General features: G+C 36.6%; 1 protein-coding gene across 2 annotated transcripts in view; it reads right to left on the reverse strand.

Annotated features, from left to right (window-relative positions):
• Positions 1–19,478, reverse strand: part of lpp (LIM domain containing preferred translocation partner in lipoma) — a 206,374-nt gene that overhangs the window by 157,954 nt on the left and 28,942 nt on the right. For both annotated transcript variants that reach the window (XM_084129509.1, XM_084129510.1), the window contains one exon: positions 13,770–13,816. The gene's annotated coding sequence lies outside the window, so the exon portion shown is untranslated. The remainder of the gene's footprint in view (positions 1–13,769; positions 13,817–19,478) is intronic.

Raw genomic sequence — 19,478 nt, forward strand, 5'->3', positions numbered from 1 at the left:
CTTTCCCCCTGTTATGATTGTAGGGTCAGGCTGGATTTTATCAATAAGTTATTGATTAAATGGTGAAAATTTCACCATTTAATCGACAACTCATGCATACTGCCGATCTGAATGTGATTGGCTTACCCGACGGCCTTGCATATGTCAGCAATGATAGTCATATCACAAGAAGATTTTGTCATTTTGATTAAAGATTTGATTATATAAGTTCAAACAAATATATGCATGGATGAATTATTACAAATAACACCAGTAACGTGTTAAGAAGATAAATAGGGTTCATTTTGATTTCAAATATGAAGTGTGGTTCATCCAATGATCTGTTTGGGGCAGGTCTAACTGTTTGCTAACTGTAACTAGTTTGCAGTCGGTAAGATTTTTTTATGTTTTTGAATTAGTCTCTTATGCTCTCACCAAGGCTGCATTTATATGATCTACAGTAAAACAGTAATATTGTAAAATATGACTACAATTTATTATTATTATTTGAATATATTTTAAAATGTAGCCTAATTTATTCCTGTGATGGCAAAGCTGAGATTTAGCAGCCAAATTTAGCACAAATAGAATTTTCATCCTTGCTGAATAAAGATATTAATTTCTATCAAAAAAAAAAATCTACAGTATTGTAAATTTACAATTATGCACTTTGCAAATGTTTTTGTCCAATGTGAAATTGTATGTGTGTGTGTCCTGGGAATTGAACCCACAACTTTGCCATTGTTAACGCTTTATGTATAAATAGTAAGATAAACAAAACGTGTTAGAACTGCAACAGAAAACAGTTCACTTTTTAACTTCTTTGCGGTTTGGAAATGGTTTGCGGATTTCTAACAGTTTGTTTGTATAAACTCATCCCCATTTGTACACTTGAGCCAGTTTTATACAATGGGCGAAAAGACCCCTGAAAGCGCCTGTCATCATGAGATGAATGCGAGTGATCACATAAGTCAGAAAATTGGACACATTTGGACATCTGTGATTTATCTGTCTATCAACTCAACAGATCAGAATAGAAGCAGCCAAAGCCTGCCCGGCGACAGCCGTCTGCGATGTCAGGTTAAAAGCTGGGTACTTGTAGACACATTTAACGGGAGAGACCATATTTAATCCTTCACCCCATCACCACTCGTTCCACAGTACACTGACCCCTGTCACACCCAAAGAGGATTATTGAGGAAGTTCAAAACCTTTGGTTGCTTGTCTGGCCTGTAATTCTTAATTGACCGATGGCTGTCGGCGCTTAACTGATGGCTTATAACAAACTCAGACCCACTCGTAGATGTATAATCCATGCAATACATCTACTCTGATTCCACTCACATGCTGTAAACATTCTTATGGATGTGCCTGCCAGTAATCTAATATTCCAAACTTCTCATGCTGTCAGCAGACATTTGCGGTTTGCTTGTCCAGTTCGGTGCAATGATCACGTCTGTGCTCATTTTGCTCAGTTAACCAGCTACGTATCTGATCGTAATAAGACTTTCACATATATTTGACCCCTCAAGCAACACATATCCTGTGTAGCGACCATGGATCAAACCTTGGTAGTACAAGCTACAAACTGTAGAGGCAGCTAGGAGGGATTTACCTTGAACTTTTCTGCACTTTAAAGGTTTCCTTCACCCTGGCTATTGTCGGGTCAAATACATTTAATTGGATTAGCTAGATGATGAAATGATCACTCTTATTAAAGAAGAGCAGGCTATCTTCTCAACAATCTTGATTTGGTTTTTAAAATGTATACTACAACCCAAGATACATTTGAACATGACAGAAATGAAATAATATTTGCTTACAATTAACACTCTTAAAAATTAGGGTTTATTGGCATCTATGGTTCCATAAATAACCCTTAACATCCACCTTACCTTTCCATTTCACAAGGTTCTTTACATTATTAAAATGTTCTTCACACTAAGAAAAAAAGGGGTTCTTTAAATTCATAAATAAATAAATGATAAACAAATCACACAGTACATTTTTAAGTGATGATGCAAACCAATTTATGATTTAGTTTTTAATCAATTTTTAATCAAAACAGTTTCTAGAGTTTAGAGTCTAGAGAAATTAATCAAAATGAACAACTCTAATGCCAATTTTGCTACTGAGAATCACTAGTCTTGGACTAGAAACTTAACAGGCACATAAAAGGCCCATAAAATTATTTCATAATTCATACTGCTGCTTAATTGTATATCACCAAATCATGTGCATATCTGACATACTGTCCAACCTTACTCTGAAAATACCCTAAACTACAAATATCACAACAAATAACACAGCCTAACAAAAAAAGTTATTTATTTTTCCTAGACAATTTTCTTGAGAACATCTTTGATGTTAGTAATGTTATTTCAGCATAAACAACTGTGCGAGATGTGGCCTAGCGGGGATCTCTCTTCTTTATCGCATTCTGCCTCACTTTCCCTATCTATACAATTGAGAAACGTCCAATAACAAAAATAATACAAACAGCAGTTAACCCTATTACCCCTACTGACCATCATTGACATGACAGTTGCCTCTGAACGATTTTATCAGAACAGAGGTAGAAAACTCAACTCGCCTCAAGCAGAACTTTTACAAGCACAGAAGAACACCACAGCAAACTCTCTGACGCACAGAGAAAGTTTTTTGCATCCTCTGTTCAGGAGTATGAACGTAATGAGGTGTCAATATCAGATCGTGATAATCATCTCTCTGCTTTGACGCCGTGTAGCCACTCCGTCTATCAGTCAAAGAACGCTTCATGTGATTTTAATAGTATCTGCAAGATAAATATCACATGCAAAACGGCAAATGGGAGAGGATGTGGACCGTTTGAGCATATCAGACTCTTAACTGCCATGTTTCATCTCCCCTCATCTAATAGAGTTCTTCATCTGGGCAGGCAGGTTTGAAGAAGAAAAGAGTGAATTTGCTTTCAAACTTCATAATCAGACTCAATGAGAACGCATCACTGGTGCCGAATGTGAAAGGGAAAGCACAAGAAAGAATGAACCGTCAGCCTCATTCCACCAGTAAACTCAGATTTGAAGTTAATGATGTGCAGCCACTTTGTACTGTAATAGATGCCACAACAAAAGAATAACACTTTTGTCGAGACCGTGTTTCTCCATGTAAAACAGGGTAGGAACTGTATGGCATCGAACTAATAAACTTTATTAGTAAATTTATGTCTGTCTGTCTTGTTTCCTCAGTTCTAGTTTTTTTTTCTTCTTCTATAAGGTCTTTAGTTTTCTCTAATCAGGTCTGATAGCTATATTAGAGCATTACTAATGATTGATTGTATATTGTTGTTCTACCACTACACTCTTACAGATAAAGGTTCCAAAAGGGGCGTTTCACAGCACTGCCATAGAAGAACCATGTTTGGTTCGCCAAAGAACCTTTCAGTGAACTATTCTCTTTTACTGTCAAAAGCATGGATTTCCAATGTTTTCACTGACCAACTTAAGTGTATATTGTAAACATAATATATATATATATATATATATATATATATATATATATATATATATATATATATATATATATATATATATATATATTATTATGTTTACAATTTACAATTACATTTTGATGACTGCAACACACTCTAAAAAAAAAGTTGTAATATTCGTATGCAAATAATTTTCGTATGCGTCATTCGGTGGCTCTGAATTGTCAAAACACCTCTCAAATTGCTTGCTACGGATGTGAAAAACTCAGAAAATCGAACCCGAACCGAATTTTTTTATGACGGGCTAAAGTTTTAATTACACTTTTTAATGATTTGGGAATTGAGGATACTAAATGTCCCTGCACACTGAGTCCGAAATTTTCGTATGCGTTTTTCCGTATTCGTCATTCGGTGGCTCTGAATTGTCAAAACACCTCTCAAATTGTTTGCTACGGATGCGAAAAACTCAGAAAATCGAACCCGAACCGAATTTTTTATGACGGGCGAAAGTTTTGGAGGCAGTTTGTAAACGTGATTGACACAACGTGAGGTCGTATTTATTTTTTTAACGTGTGAAAATTTCAGTGTGCAAGGACCTTAATTGTTGCAATTTTGCAAGTGGAATTTTTGCCCAATCTCACCTCATATAAAAGTAAATGCTCAAAAGTATGGTGATCGTTGTCTGATTCTCCTTTTCATGATGGGCCATACATTTTCAATAAGAGACACAGGTCTGGACTGCAGGCAGGCCAGTCCAGCACATCCCTGACTGGTCCTATGGTGTAGACTATAGTGTCTAAAAACCACTCTGTTGTAGCACGTGCAGAATGAGGCCTGGATGTCTTGCTTCCCAGGAAAGATGTCATCTTGATGGCAGTATATGTCTCTGTACAATCCCAATATAAGCCTCCACATCAATAGTACCTTCACACATATACAAGTCACCCATGCTGTTTGTACTGATGCATCCCCCATTCCATGACAGATGTTTGCTTTTGCACCTGTCGCTGATGAAAGTCTGGATGGTTCCTTTAGTCTTTGGGCCTGAGAACTCAAAGTCTGTTTTTGCCAAAAACAAGCTGAACCGTAGGACCCATCGGACCACAGCACACATTTCCACTGTCTTTTGGACCATCTGAGATGAGCTCGGGCCCAGAGAACTCGGCAGCATCTCTACATAGAAATGATGTATAGCATTCTCCTTGCGTAACAATGATTCAAGTAGCATTTCTTGATGTAGCAGCAGACTGTGTTAAGTGACAACGATTTTCCAAAGTACTCTCGAGCCCAAATGGTTGGAGTTGGGCTTGAAAAAGTTAATTTGTATCCTTGTTTACTGTGTATTTGTAACCCTGTGCATTTAATTTACTGTAAGAAAATACAGTAAGAATTTGGCATTTAAAAAAGGCTTTTTTAAACTGCATTTTTGTAATTGAACTAGCAATTAAGCGAAACGTGCACTTACAACTCTTCTTGACTGCAACAACTGATGTGGGCAAAGAGCTTACAGAGAATTTATAAAAGGAGTAAAGAGACAAATGACTTCTCGGTAAAGTGAAGGAAAGGAGGTGATGGATTAACCAATGTCATGGGAATCTCCAGCTCAGTGAAGTATCTAACATTAGCATTTTATGGAGAATGCTTCCCCTAAGAGCGTCTCTCCCAGGGAGCCAGTAACGTCGATGGCTGTCATGGAAAGCTTGGGTTGTTCTTCAAAGTCAGCTGGCAGGAGGACTCAGTGTTCATTCTTTGACTCACTCTGTGAGTGCGATGAGAATTTGGCCCGAGAACAACAACTTGGAGCCAGGAATCCAAAGAAGCAACAAACAGTCTAAGAGCAAAACAAGGAACCCTGCACTGAGCCCCCTGCACAGGCCCTGTCAGACACACTGGCCCCAGGCTTACACTTGCTATAATTCCCTTCTTCCTGCTGCCACTACACACAACCACATTCTGCAGCTGATACTGCTCACTCGCCTGCCATCACATTAATCTAAAATAGCTTCAAGTAATGGTTGGAGACTTTTTTTTCTTCTGATTTACACAAATATTTACTTGCCTGCAAATTACCAAGGAGGAACATGGAACTGAGTTTCTCTACACTGAAATTTTCAATCTGAAAGAATTATACTACAAAACAATATATCTATTTTTTAATGAAATTAATACTTTTATTCAGCAAACTGATGAAATATAAGACATTTATAATGTTAAAAAATATTTATATTTCAAATAAATGCTGTTCCTTTGGACTTTATTTTCCTCAAAGAACCCTGGGAAAAGTATTAAATAAATACAAATATTAAGCAGCACAAATCAGCATATTAGAATGATTTCTGAAGGATCCTGTGACACTGGAGACCATAGTAATGGCTACTGAAAACACAGGAATAAATTACATCTTAAAATATATTAAAATAGAAGACAGTTATTTTAAATTGTAATACTATTTGTATTTCAAAATATTTTTGCTGTAACTGTATTTTTTAATCAAAGAAATGTAGCCTTGGTGACCATAACATACTTCTTTCAAAAACATTAAAAATTATTATTATTTTGGATTTTTTTTTTTAAATTGCAAGCTAAAGACTGTTTAACACTGCACATAAAATGATTTAGATAATTCCTCTGCAGTAATTAAAAAAATAAATACAAACTGAATATTTTGCTGAGAGAATAAATTCAATTCATTCTGCACCGCAGCTGTGCTGAAAATAACCTGTTACAATGCCGTACTTTCAAAGGTTATTATCATTTCAGTAAAGCGACATAAGATAAATATCTGTAGATATATATGTGCACATAATACTGTCGCTTTTGTATGCAAACACATGCTCTGACAGTATGGATGACAGCTACAGAAAGAGAGCAATAGGAATGCTTTGCTTTCAAGTGAAGTCAGAGTTCCTTCAGTGAATAGGTGTCTGGGGACCGCTCACATCTCTCGGAACGGGTGGGTTGTGTCATGAGTACCTAATCCACCATGGCTCGTTTAACCTCAGAAATGGCCTTAAAAGCCAAGAGTTTTACTGAATAAATTGACAAATAAATGAACCATTGTGAATACTGAACACATAACATGTCCCCAGTAGTCAGTTTAAAAAGAGTCAGTCTATGAATAATAAAACACTCAAAAAACAGAAAAAAATCTGTTGCAGGTCATTTGATTTTGATCATCTATCACTTAAGTAAGATTTGTTGAGTACAGAACAGAAGACATTCATATCGCTATGGTCACTACTGCATCAATGCCTTAACGTCAACTTAAAGACCCCAAAGCCTGTACCTGATACTTCTCCAGGGTTTCCATGGCAATGACCACTCAGATTTTCACTGGAACAGCAAGAGTACAAGAAAGATGTATGTCCACACCTCACAGTACTTCTACACCAAATATTCAGTCAATGCACTGACTATGAAATTAAAACATACTACAAGACGCACTGTGGTATTACTGTGTTTTATGCAAATGTTCCATGGTAATACCTCAGCATATAAACAGATGATCATTTAGTCATATGGTTTACCAAAAAATATGGTATTGTTTAGGGGTGTAACGATATTCGAACCGAACCGAAAAACCGCGATACAACAGCCACGGTTCGAACCGCGATACTCTCATGTCGAACCGAACGCGCCCCGCCCCCTGCTGCCCCGGCCCAACTCTCACATCACTTTGTCACAAAACTATTTTTTTCTTCCTTGACATTTGATTAAATAGTTATTAATGAGTACACTTTTAACAACTAATAAGAGCTGTAGTTTTACTAAATATTATTTACTAAATAAAATGCATGTCACGTGATTTGGGTGATCGATCACGCTCGGGAGTTTACATACGCACTTCAGGATGGCAACTCCGCGGCATATTGAGATTGAAGACCCTCCGGTCACAACCACTGACTGATACAACAGCAGCAGTGCTGATCACGACACTTGAGAATGATCACCGACACCGTCATCATCCAATATGATGACATATCACAGCTTTTTTTAATCATCGTTTTGAGACAAATCCTTGTTTGATTTGCGAACATAATCCTCTGCCGTCTGGTCGCTTCCGCTTCAAGCCGGACTCGTCTCGCGCTAACGGTAATTCTCACTGTCCACGTTTTGATTTCGGCAAATCAATTTTGGCGAATGCAAACAACGTGATTATTGTTCATGAGTCTAACATCCAGCCACGCAAGAAAACATGAAATCTACCTGAGGGAATAATATGCTCGCAAAATATTTCTGATTATTATTAATGTTTAAAACTGTTTTGTTTTTTCCCCCAGGATTCTTTGAAGAATGTAAAGATCATAATAGATTTATTTGAAATAGAAAGCTTGTGTAACACTATAATTTACTGTCACTTTTGATTAGCCTAATGCATCCTTGCTGAATAAAAGTAGGCAATTACTTTATTTAATTTCTTTCCCAAAAAAAATTCTCTTACTAACCTCAAACTTTTGAACTGTAGGCCTATGTATAATGTTAAAAAAGCTTTCTATTTCAGATAAATGCTGTTATTTTGAATGGTGGTTTGTTTGTAATGTGACATTTTGTTTGTATGACATTAAAATTATTTTTAGAATTAAATTGTACATAAATAGGTTAAGCAATACAAATGTGTTTGTCTGATAACCTTTTAAACATATACTTAACTACAGTTTGCAGACACTGAAATGATGTACATTGTGCGATACAGTACACATATTTTGAGTGTCCCTCGTTTTCCTATAAAGAACCACGATTGTCCCGCATTTTCCTTTTCTGAAGTTGGCAACCCTACTCAGGTGTGCAGTTTATTTCTGACTAGTCAGTGGAGACATTTATTTCATTTTAGTTAACTCAGGTGTGCTAACTGCTCTAAAGAAAACGTGAAGCCACTGTATAAAGTTAAGTTAATAAAGTTAAAGTTAATAAGTTAGATTATTGTTGTTGTTGTTGTTTTTATTAAGTTAAAAGTGAATCTAGTGTTATTATTGCTGGTGCCCTGCCATGAACCCTGCCCCCACAGCAAACAGAACCGAACCGAACCGTGGCTCCAAAACCGTGATATGAACCGAACCGTGGCATTGGTGTATCGTTACACCCCTAGTATTGTTTGATACCATCAAAGCACCATGGTACGGCATAAGGTTGCACAATCGAAATAAAAACTGAACTGCGATATGGCGATTTTCAAATCGCAAAGGCTGCAATTGAATTAGATAAATATATACGCTGCGTGTTTCAGAGTGAAACAGGACACTGTGTTCTTTTACACGCAACAACTCATGACAGCTCAATAGTTTCAGTGTCTCAGAGCGACTCGCTTTACAGTAAATGCTGCTACAAATGAACTCATCTCTGCTCTGAGTTTGTGACGCTTATAATGTGGATTTGGAAAGGCAACATGCGCCAACCATCTTCTCAAACTTGTAATGAAAAGCGGTTATAATCCATGTTGTTGTCAACAAAACAGAAACCTTAAGGGCTCCTTCCTGTTTTCCACCAAAATAAAAGCTTGATGGTTTAACATTTGAAAATGAATTAAGACAGATGTACTTCAAAGATATCCTTATATTCTTAAATACAATTTTTGTTTTCATTTACAGTGAAATTACAATAGTTATTTGGCCAAATTGTGCAACGTAACAAGAAAGCACAGGAAACCTGGAATTAAAATAAACGTCATACCATGTACCTGTCACGTTTTCATGGACTTTTAGTTTGTTTTCTTCTGTTCTGTTTTCATTAAGATCATCATCTTCATTAGTTTAGTTCATTCACCTGTTTAGCTAATCATCTTCCTCATCATTGTCATTATCATTACCGTCATCACCTGTGTTCACTCATCAGTATCACCATCACCTGTTGTCATGTCGTCATCTGTTTAATCATCTTGTGTATTTAAGTTCCTTCTGTTCAGTATTTAGTTGTCGGTCAATGTTTGTGTTTAGCACTCTGTCTGTGCACGCACACTGTTTCGAGTATTCGTCAGTTTAAATAAATATTGAGTATTTTGGATCTTTGCCTGGAACTTCATCTTCTTCTACCTTGAGACATTACAGTACCATGGCATTAGTTCAGTACCATGGCAAATTTTCAGCTATTTTTAAATTAAAGAAATTTATTTTATTTTTCTTCTAAAAAGTAGTGTTGAAAAGCCCCTATTTATTGTAGTGAATGTTAATTCAGATGGTTTATGTTTAAAAACAAAAAACATTCACCAATTCAAGGCCCTGTGCAGCATTGTGTGTGTTCTCTATTATGTGCAGAATGTTTATTAAATGCTGGTGTTCTTTGCTTTTCCTACTTTTTCCTAGTTTCCTTAGTTTTCCCACAGTTTTTCCTAGCAAGCTCCTCAATAAAGCAGCATGACTATAGTTGAGCTATTTTAAATGATTAGTGTTTGGACTATGTTGTATACACGGAGCCCTACAGCCCCAGAGAAACTCAAAAACACAAATATCTGGCTGCGAGCTCAGAGCAGTGGTACAGGCATAACGTGACAGAGGACCCTGAAGCTCATCTCTCAGATGGCCAGCCAAATGGAATTCCAAACAGCGGTCAAGTCATGCCTTGAAAAACAAACACCACTGGGCATGTGTCAGCTCTCAAACACACGCACACATGAACATGTACAACTGATGCCTCAGTTCTGTTTGAGAAGGGCATGGTTTCGACAGTATCGAGGCGGGCTGGGGAAGAAGAACTACTATATCGCTTGACATAGGGTCTTATTGGAAAGTCAATGTAAATCCAAGTGAGAAATAATGTTTTAAACATTTTCTAAATTGGAGTAAATGAAACCGAGTCTTTTTAAAAACAAAACTTAATGAATGCTCTCTGACACATTCTACAGTCTTGTGCCCTTTTCTGATCCCATTCCCACTTCTTCTTCTCTCTATTGTTTCCTGGTGTCCCCTTCAATGGAGTTGCAAAAAGGACAAAAAATGTACTCTGTTTGGAGTCTTAGGGAACCCAAACTGATTATAAACGACATTTCAACTTGATAACACTCTTCAAATGTGCTCCACGACAAATGTTACAATACCTCTGTTTGGGGTCTCAAAGTGAAAAAGTTTCTACAAACTGTAAAAGTTCACTCATGTCAATTATCTTTTTGGACTTTTTTATTACATTTATAGTATATTATACAAATCTTGTGTGTAATTCGGACTTAATTATTGTCTCTAAAATTTGTATTGATGTGAACAGACCTTATGCCTACTTTGTGATACAAGCTTCAACAACATCTGCCAGTGGGTTTAAAGTAGCGACAAATGTTTTTCTTTCATATTGCGAAGTACATCCGAGTGTAATGGATTATGGAAAACGTAAAAAAGCAGAGCAGGGACTGGTTCAATTTATCGATTGTTGATTGGATGTTGAAATGTGGGAGTTGCACTCAAAGAAAGAGAGAAGTCTGTCATTTCACTGGAAGATCGGGTTATGACATTTCGAATAAATGTTACGGGGTCAAACTTTAACATGCATTTAACTCTTTCCCCCCACCATTGATGAAATTTTCCGTTATTTATGAGACAACGCTTCCCCGACATTGACGTAAATTTTTATTAGTTTTATTTGACGACTTTCTGAGTTTTCACTGTCATACAGTAGGGGGCGCTAGGCATCTTCTTAAAGAGTACAGAATCTCCTGATCAAAACACAGGGAAAAAAGGAGCAGAAACAAGCAGTAAAAGCATTGTTTACGCACATTGTAGTCTTTAACGAAACACAGTTTTCTCAGCTTTTTGTTCAAAACGTTGCTTTTTTTTAATGAAACTTACCCACATTCAAGTGCTGATAAAAAAGAAGGCATGAAGAATAAAACATTTTTTGTTGTTTGTTTTGTTTAGAAGCAGAGGCTCTGTTCTTTCTTTTGATATATTGCATGTTCAGTTATTCAGTCAACAAAATATTCTGGAGGCCATGAAGATTTTGTGAAAATTATCAAATTTTTAAACTTGATGGGAACTTTTTTTAAAAAACACTGGCGGGGAAAGAGTTATAATGCATTTAGAAAAATAGGTAAGGTGAAATTTCATTTCATGCTGACTTCAATAAGGTCAGAGCAAAATTTTGAAAGAATCTGTAAGGTTAAAAGTCATACAGACCACGAGGGTTAAAAATAAAATGTAAACGAATAAAGACATTAAAGTGTCTTCAAGTCACAGTCTCGTATAGATTTTTAATCCATCTCTCTCTCTCTCTCTCTCTCTCTCTCTCTCTCTCTCTCTCTCTCTCTCTCTCTCTCTCTCTCTCTCTCTGTTGTGAGTTTATGTAGCTTTCTATATGTATTTCTATATCTATATGTGAGTGAGTGTGTATAACAAAATGTTTCTGAAAAAAGACACAGCTAACCTGTTTTCAAGAATATCGGACTTCCAACTACACAGGACACAGAAGTGGAGAGCGTAGTTTGATAGAATGATTCAGAGAATAGGAGATGTACAGTGGAGAGATAATGTGTGTGAGTGGCGCTATGAGCCGACACACACACAAACACACACACTCTTAGCGCGGCACTGGCTCCCGTCCTGAGGCAATTATTACAGGGATTTGTTCTGCTTGCACTTATAGTTTTAGCAGATCAATCGGAGAAGCATGCGCTAAAGCCCATTATTAGTTCTAAGGGCAACATCTTAGTTTCGGGTGGAGAGGGGGTGGATTGTCCACACTGTGCTGCTTGTTTGAAACGTGGCTCCTTCAGAAGCAGCCATGACTGTGAACAACATTCCCCGGAGATGAATGATAAAATCAATTAGGAGGTGAGAAGCGTTTAGTGCTATCAGTACATGCAAAAACAAATTCATTTAGTGTAATGGAGGCGCCTGCCCTCAGAGATCTCACTGCGACTCTGAAATAACTGGCAAATGTTTCATAACATCATAAAATAAAGATGAAAACACATCTATCATACAATGACAAAATCACAACAGACATTTGACATGAGACTTCATGCAAATCTAAAATTAAACCTAGTTTCAAAACCTAGTGCACTGCTAAGTATGCGCGTTCCCAATGCAAATACTTGTAGGGATATTCTGGGTTCAGTACAAGTTAAACTGAATCGTCAGAATTTGTGGCATAAAGTTTATTACCACAAAAAAATTATTTGCAACTGTCCCTCCTTTCCTTTAAAACAAGCAAAAAGTATTGTGTTCCAGTGAGGTGTTTACATTGAAAGTGCATGGGGCCAATTTGTAAAAGTTAAAATACTCACTGTTTAAATAGCCAAAAGACTGTTAAAAAAATACATTTTCTGTGTAATTACATCGATGACAAAATAACACCTAAAATAACTATCAAATTATTTAAACTGCTTTACAGCTCAAATACAGTAATACACACGTTTTAACAGAAGGATGTACAGTAAGCTATTTTATAAAATTATAATCTTCACATTTCTACTTTGAAATCCTCCAAAACTACCCATATTCTTTTGTATTATAAATGCAGTAACCATTTTACCCCCCAAAATATCCAGAATTTTTCAGCCAATTTGTGTTTTCAAGGGGCACTAAGTTACACAACTTATGCACTATAAATACTTATGAGTTGCGTCAGTTCACAATAAAAAAATTTTTTTTTAAATACAGTACGTATAAAATAAATATTCACAGAAGTCTCTGACCAGGCTTGAATAATGTACACGGATCATTCAATTACACAAAGAATGTGCATTAAGAAAGTAAATAGTCAATATTGATGTTATACTGTATCCGGTAAATTTAATGCATGTCAATCTCTCAAGATCTGAAGGAGGCTGCACAGGGTGTCAGATGAAGTCTGCCCTGGAAACCAATGACAAACTGCTTCCTTCGAGTGAAGTGGAAGGGGCAGTCAGGTGGCCATCTGCAAGTACGTGATTGTTACGTAACAGAACGCATCATGTGAGATGGGAACCAGGGCTTACATCACAGAGATGACATTGTGTCCTGCCCCTGGCCTCTCCGACACTCAGGTCAGATTATATAAGCAACCCTCTCTCCTCCCCTCTCTTTACATCAGGAGTGCACGGAGGCAGCTCTTTTAGTGTACAGAATGTAAAGCAGCCAAAAGTTACGTAAAAGAATAAAATGAACTGTGAGCCCAGCTCATCCAACTTTTAAGCTTCTGAGAAAAACAAACAAAAAAAACACATGGATGAAGTCAAAACAATATGAAAACTACGGTCTAAAAATACTTACTCTTCCACTTGGCTTCTACTCTACGTTATAACAATTGTTAGGCCCACCCACTGGGAAATATCATTTGTGTTAGATTTCATGAAGTAAGAGATTTATTTAAAAAAATTAGGAAAGATAGGAAGATAGGAAAAAAATAAAGTGTCTGAATTTACCTGATTCTTTTTCAGGAGCAAAAATGAATCACCAGATGATCACAGACCTAAACGTGAAAGACAGAGAGATGTATGAGGACTTGGTGACATAAGGAAAATAATAGATGTTAATATTGTTCATATTAAACAATTTTTTTTGAAATCACGTATTTTCCTGCAGTTATATATATATGTCTATAACATATACTTGTTAATAAATTAATGATTTTTTATTTGTCACATCCACTGTACTTTTAAATAAATCAACAAAGGAATTCAACCATAGCGCCTAAAATATACAATTTCATAAATTCATAAAAATGTTATTATAAAATATTGATAAAAAAACATTCATGTTATTTGTCAATTACTCAATTGTACTTAGGACAATGGAGAATATTGGACAATATGACCAGAATCTTATTTCACGATAACAATATCCATCACAATAAAGTTGTTTTGTTATTTTTATTTTATTTTATCTTTATTTTATCTCACCAAGACAGGCATTTTGGCATAATTTTGTGTGTATTTTTCCATTAGTGTTTATTTGACAGTGCAAGTACTTAACTTAACTGAGCTAAACTTTTTTAACATCAAGCATGCGCCACGCTTCATTTTCAAATTCATGCATATTTCTTTCTATACGTGTCAAAAACTTTTATCAGTCCTGCGCCCTGCGCTATATTTACACACTGTGATACACAAAACAGCAAAATCTCTATCGATAGACACTTTAAATCTTCCGTACATATAATGTATTGCCATAATAACTGTACTCTAAACTTTCTAGGACAATGAGCTCTGGAATATGAACTATTCATATGAACAACATAAACAGAAAACTTAAAAAGAAGACTAGGAAAGACAAACAAAAGAAAAAGTTCCAAAATGCTAATTATGAGGTTCCACTTGTCTGTTTGAGGAACATCCTGTTTGAATGCGCAGGTAGGAGGTAGGGGGTCTGTTTCCTCTCCAAGGGCCTACAGACGCACTCCCTACCCACATAGTGTCTCTTTTGTTCTCTGATAAATTGACACTGCCAGTTCCCCACGTTGCCAAGACATGAGGAAGACCGCCGGGAAAAAGAAGTAGGAGCAGCGGCGCTACATGTGATTGGTATCACTTCTGACTGACTCTCTTCATGTTTTTATCTGCACTGTCTCCACAGGCATTAATTTCAAAGCTCTGACTGAGAGTGCTAAGACAAAAAAAACAATAAAAAAAAAAACATATATAAACAACTTATTCAATGATATGGATGGCTGGGTGAACACAATGATATATATATCTATACGTGACATATAGCCTAGTGAGGAAAATAAGTATTTGAACACCCTGCTATTTTGCAAGTTCTCCCACTTAGAAATCATGGAGGGGTCTGAAATTGTCATCGTAGGTGCATGTCCACTGTGAGAGACATAATCTAAAAAAAAAAAATCCAGAAATCACAATGTATGATTTTTTAACTATTTATTTGTATGATACAGCTGCAAATAAGTATTTGAACACCTGAGAAAATCAATGTTAATATTTGGTACAGTAGCCTTTGTTTGCAATTACAGAGGTCAAATGTTTCCTGTAGTTTTTCACCAGGTTTGCACACACTGCAGGAGGGATTTTGGCCCACTCCTCCACACAGATCTTCTCTAGATCAGTCAGGTTTCTGGGCTGTCGCTGAGAAACACGGAGTTTGAGCTCCCTCCAAAGATTCTTTAGGTCTAGAAGTTTAGGTCTGGAGACTGGCTAGGCCACGCCAGAACCTTGATATGCTTCTTACAGAGCCACTCCTTGGTTATCCTGGCTGTGTGCTTCGGGTCATTGTCATGTTGGAAGACCCAGCCTCGACCCATCTTCAATGCTCTAACTGAGGGAAGGAGGTTGGTCCCCAAAATCTCGCAATACATGGCCCCGGTCATCCTTTCCTTAATACAGTGCAGTCGCCCTGTCCCATGTGCAGAAAAACACCCCCAAAGCATGATGCTACCACCCCCATGCTTCACAGTAGGGATGGTGTTCTTGGGATGGTACTCATTATTCTTCTTCCTCCAAACACGTTTAGTGGAATTATGACCAAAAAGTTCTATTTTGGTCTCATCTGACCACATGACTTTCTCCCATGACTCCTCTGGATCATCCAAATGGTCATTGGCAAACTTAAGACGGGCCTTGACATGTGCTGGTTTAAGCAGGGGAACCTTCCGTGCCATGCATGATTTCAAACAATGACGTCTTAGTGTATTACCAACAGTAACCTTGGAAACGGTGGTCCCAGCTCTTTTCAGGTCATTGACCAGCTCCTCCCGTGTAGTTCTGGGCTGATTTCTCACCTTTCTTAGGATCATTGAGACCCCACGAGGTGAGATCTTGCATGGAGCCCCAGTCCGAGGGAGATTGACAGTCATGTTTAGCTTCTTCCATTTTCTAATGATTGCTCCAACAGTGGACCTTTTTTCACCAAGCTGCTTGGCAATTTCCCCGTAGCCCTTTCCAGCCTTGTGGAGGTGTACAATTTTGTCTCTAGTGTCTTTGGACAGCTCTTTGGTCTTGGCCATGTTAGTAGTTGGATTCTTACTGATTGTATGGGGTGGACAGGTGTCTTTATGCAGCTAATGACCTCAAACAGGTGCATCTAATTTAGGATAATAAATGGAGTGGAGGTGGACATTTTAAAGTCAGACTAACAGGTCTTTGAGGGTCAGAATTCTAGCTGATAGACAGGTGTTCAAATACTTATTTGCAGCTGTATCATACAAATAAATAGTTAAAAAATCATATATTGTGATTTCTGGATTTTTTTTTTTAGATTATGTCTCTCACAGTGGGCATGCACCTACGATGACAATTTCAGACCCCTCCATGATTTCCAAGTGGGAGAACTTGCAAAATAGCAGGGTGTTCAAATACTTATTTTCCTCACTGTATATCAGCCATGCATATCATTGAATAAGTTGTTTCCTGCCAGATAAGCCATCAGTCTAAAAACTCATCAGCCATACCAATTCCTAAATTTTATTAATTACATGTAAGGTTACAACAAAAGTCCCATTTCAAGGCCATCCAGGAACTGACAGTGCAATGCACCATAGATAAATCTATTACACAAACAGTGACATACTCGTCTCTTTTCATTTTAAAATAAAGCATTTTACTCTAGACCCAGGTTTCACAGACAAGGCTTAAGCCTTAAAATGCATGTTTTAACTGAAAGCAACTTGCACTGAGATATCTTAAAATATGTCACTGCCATTGTTTTGTCTCAAGATTCACACCAGTAATGTTTTGGTTTTTTTCTAAGGCACACTTATAAAAGTTACTTAAATGTTCTAATTGAACTAAGGCCTAATCCTGGCTTAATCTAAGCCCTGTCTGTGAAACCAGGCCTAAATCTTTGAAAATTATTTCTCAAAATATCAGTGTATCCTGAAGAGTATTATTTTAGTATCATCTATATACTATATTGTTAATATTTTGAATTAGATGTTTATATATACATATATATATTATTTTTAGTTAATTTTGTGTTTTTTTCTTTTGTCATTTTTATTAGTTTTTATTTTTAAGTTTTAGTTAATTTAGTACCTCAACCTAAACGAAAATGAGAAATGTTTCCTTCCTTGGCAATTAGCTGAAATAAAATTAGTTTAATACTTTTTATATTTGATATTTTTTTCAGTTAAAGTTTATTTTATTTCAAGTAATGAAAATGTTTTGTGTTTTACGGTTTTTGTTTTAGTTAACCACTCTGATTATTTCATTGCCTCATTAAAAGAAAAAAAGTTGTTGTTTTTTTGGCTCCTATAACATTTTGCAATTAAACTGAAGAAAACTAAATCAGTCCATGACATTTTTGCCTCTAAACCCAATTTTTCAAGCAGCGCAGGAGAAAAGCATCATGTGATTTTCAGAATCTCCAGCCAACAAGCAGTGAATTACGACTCAAAGAAATCTAGCTGAAAGCTGGCAAAGTTTCTGTGCCGTTGGAATGACAACACTAATAAATGAAATAGACTCATAAATTCTTCATGGCCAGTGGCCATAAGTGAATCCATAACTGAGGAAAAATCTGTTGCATTCACCTCTGTGTGACGATCCTCTCTTATGTAATTGGTAAAATAATTCTTCTTCAAAGAACATTATGAAAGCCTGTCTTTTCAAAATATGTCACTCATTGTATTGAGGAAAAACAATCATTATTTACTCAGCCTCATGTCTTTCCAAACCTATACGACTTTCTTTTATTTCCTATGGAACACAAAAGGAGAATGTTTGAAGAATATCCTGGACAGTCTTTTCTTTTTAATAATGAAAGTAAATGGAAACTGGAACTGTATGGGTACAAAAAGACAAAAATGCTTAACGAATGGAAATCCTACTTTTGAACCAAATCTTTTCAGAACTGATCCGAGCGAACTCAACGACTCAACTTGTTGTAACTGGATTATTTTGAAAAAGTCATTCCCTACCCTAACTTCCTATTATTTCTCATTAGCCTCGAGTGATTCAATGGGTCTCTTTTGTGGAATTCAAATGCACAAACAGCTGTATTACATACTAAAGGAAAGGTACAAATATCAAAATGCTACACTCATTTGTTTTGATTGTTTTGTATGATATTGAGGTATGTATGATATCTTCAAAAAACTTTCTTCTGCTTTAGGGCCCTAATCTAACATACCGGTATTGCGAGAACCACTGTTCACACGACATGGTGGAGGGGGGAATCATAATTCTCACAAGAACTTAGATATTTCCAGTGTCAATCAGATATTTCCAGGGAAGGGAAAACATAGTTCTTCCGAAGAACTTTGATATTTTGTGCCGTGGGAGAGGGCAAAACATTTTTGCGAGAACACTGATAGTTCACCAAACATAGGGGAAAGAGAAAACATAAGAAAGCTTCCACAGAAGCCTTCTAAACAATTTATCTTTGTTTTCAATTTGACAGTGAAAGTACAGAGGATAATGTTGAGGAGGACCCTGATTAGGGTTGGGCGATGTCTACCCAACCCTTTTTGTCATTAGACGATGTCTACAGTGAAACATCGCGATGGACGTTAACAACGTAACATTCTCATTTTCCTCTACATCTCATCAGCAATTTCGATTTTGGCACGCTCTGCAGCAGTTGACCACTAAGGAGCGAATGTACAGTGACGTGACATAACTGCCAGATTCAAACTGTGCTTTTGCACTATGGCTGGCGCTGAGCCAAAGACGGACGCGCTCAGCGCTTGTCATATATCACAACTAATCAGTGTTTTTAACAACATAATGTTTATTTTAGGTTTCAGACATTTAAATACATATAATTTATAGCAAAACAATACATTTATAGTTTGTAAAATAAACAATGGTCATTGTGTCTATGGAAGCAGCAATAACAATCCATTCAAATATATTTGCAGACATGTTTTATTCATATCAGATACACAGTGTACTGTAAGTAACAATAAAGTTTACTCTATTCTTCTCCCAGTTCACCGGCCACTAACTTTCACGTATTTCGGGAGAAACTGATGAATTCACGTGCTTTAATAAATCCAACAGACAGGAATCTCTGAACTGCGGCCCAAACAAACATGGCGGCACCCATCTCCCGTTACAGATCAAGATCATTTATAAAGGTTTTTAAACGACAAAACAAACTCACATAACCGTATTTGAAAATCAAAATAGAAGATAGTTGATGACATGGTAAGCAAGTTTGTTAATATTTAGAAATAAAAG

This window comes from Abramis brama, assembly GCF_963993115.1.
Source record: "Abramis brama genome assembly, chromosome: 11".
Lineage (NCBI taxonomy): Eukaryota > Metazoa > Chordata > Actinopteri > Cypriniformes > Leuciscidae > Abramis > Abramis brama.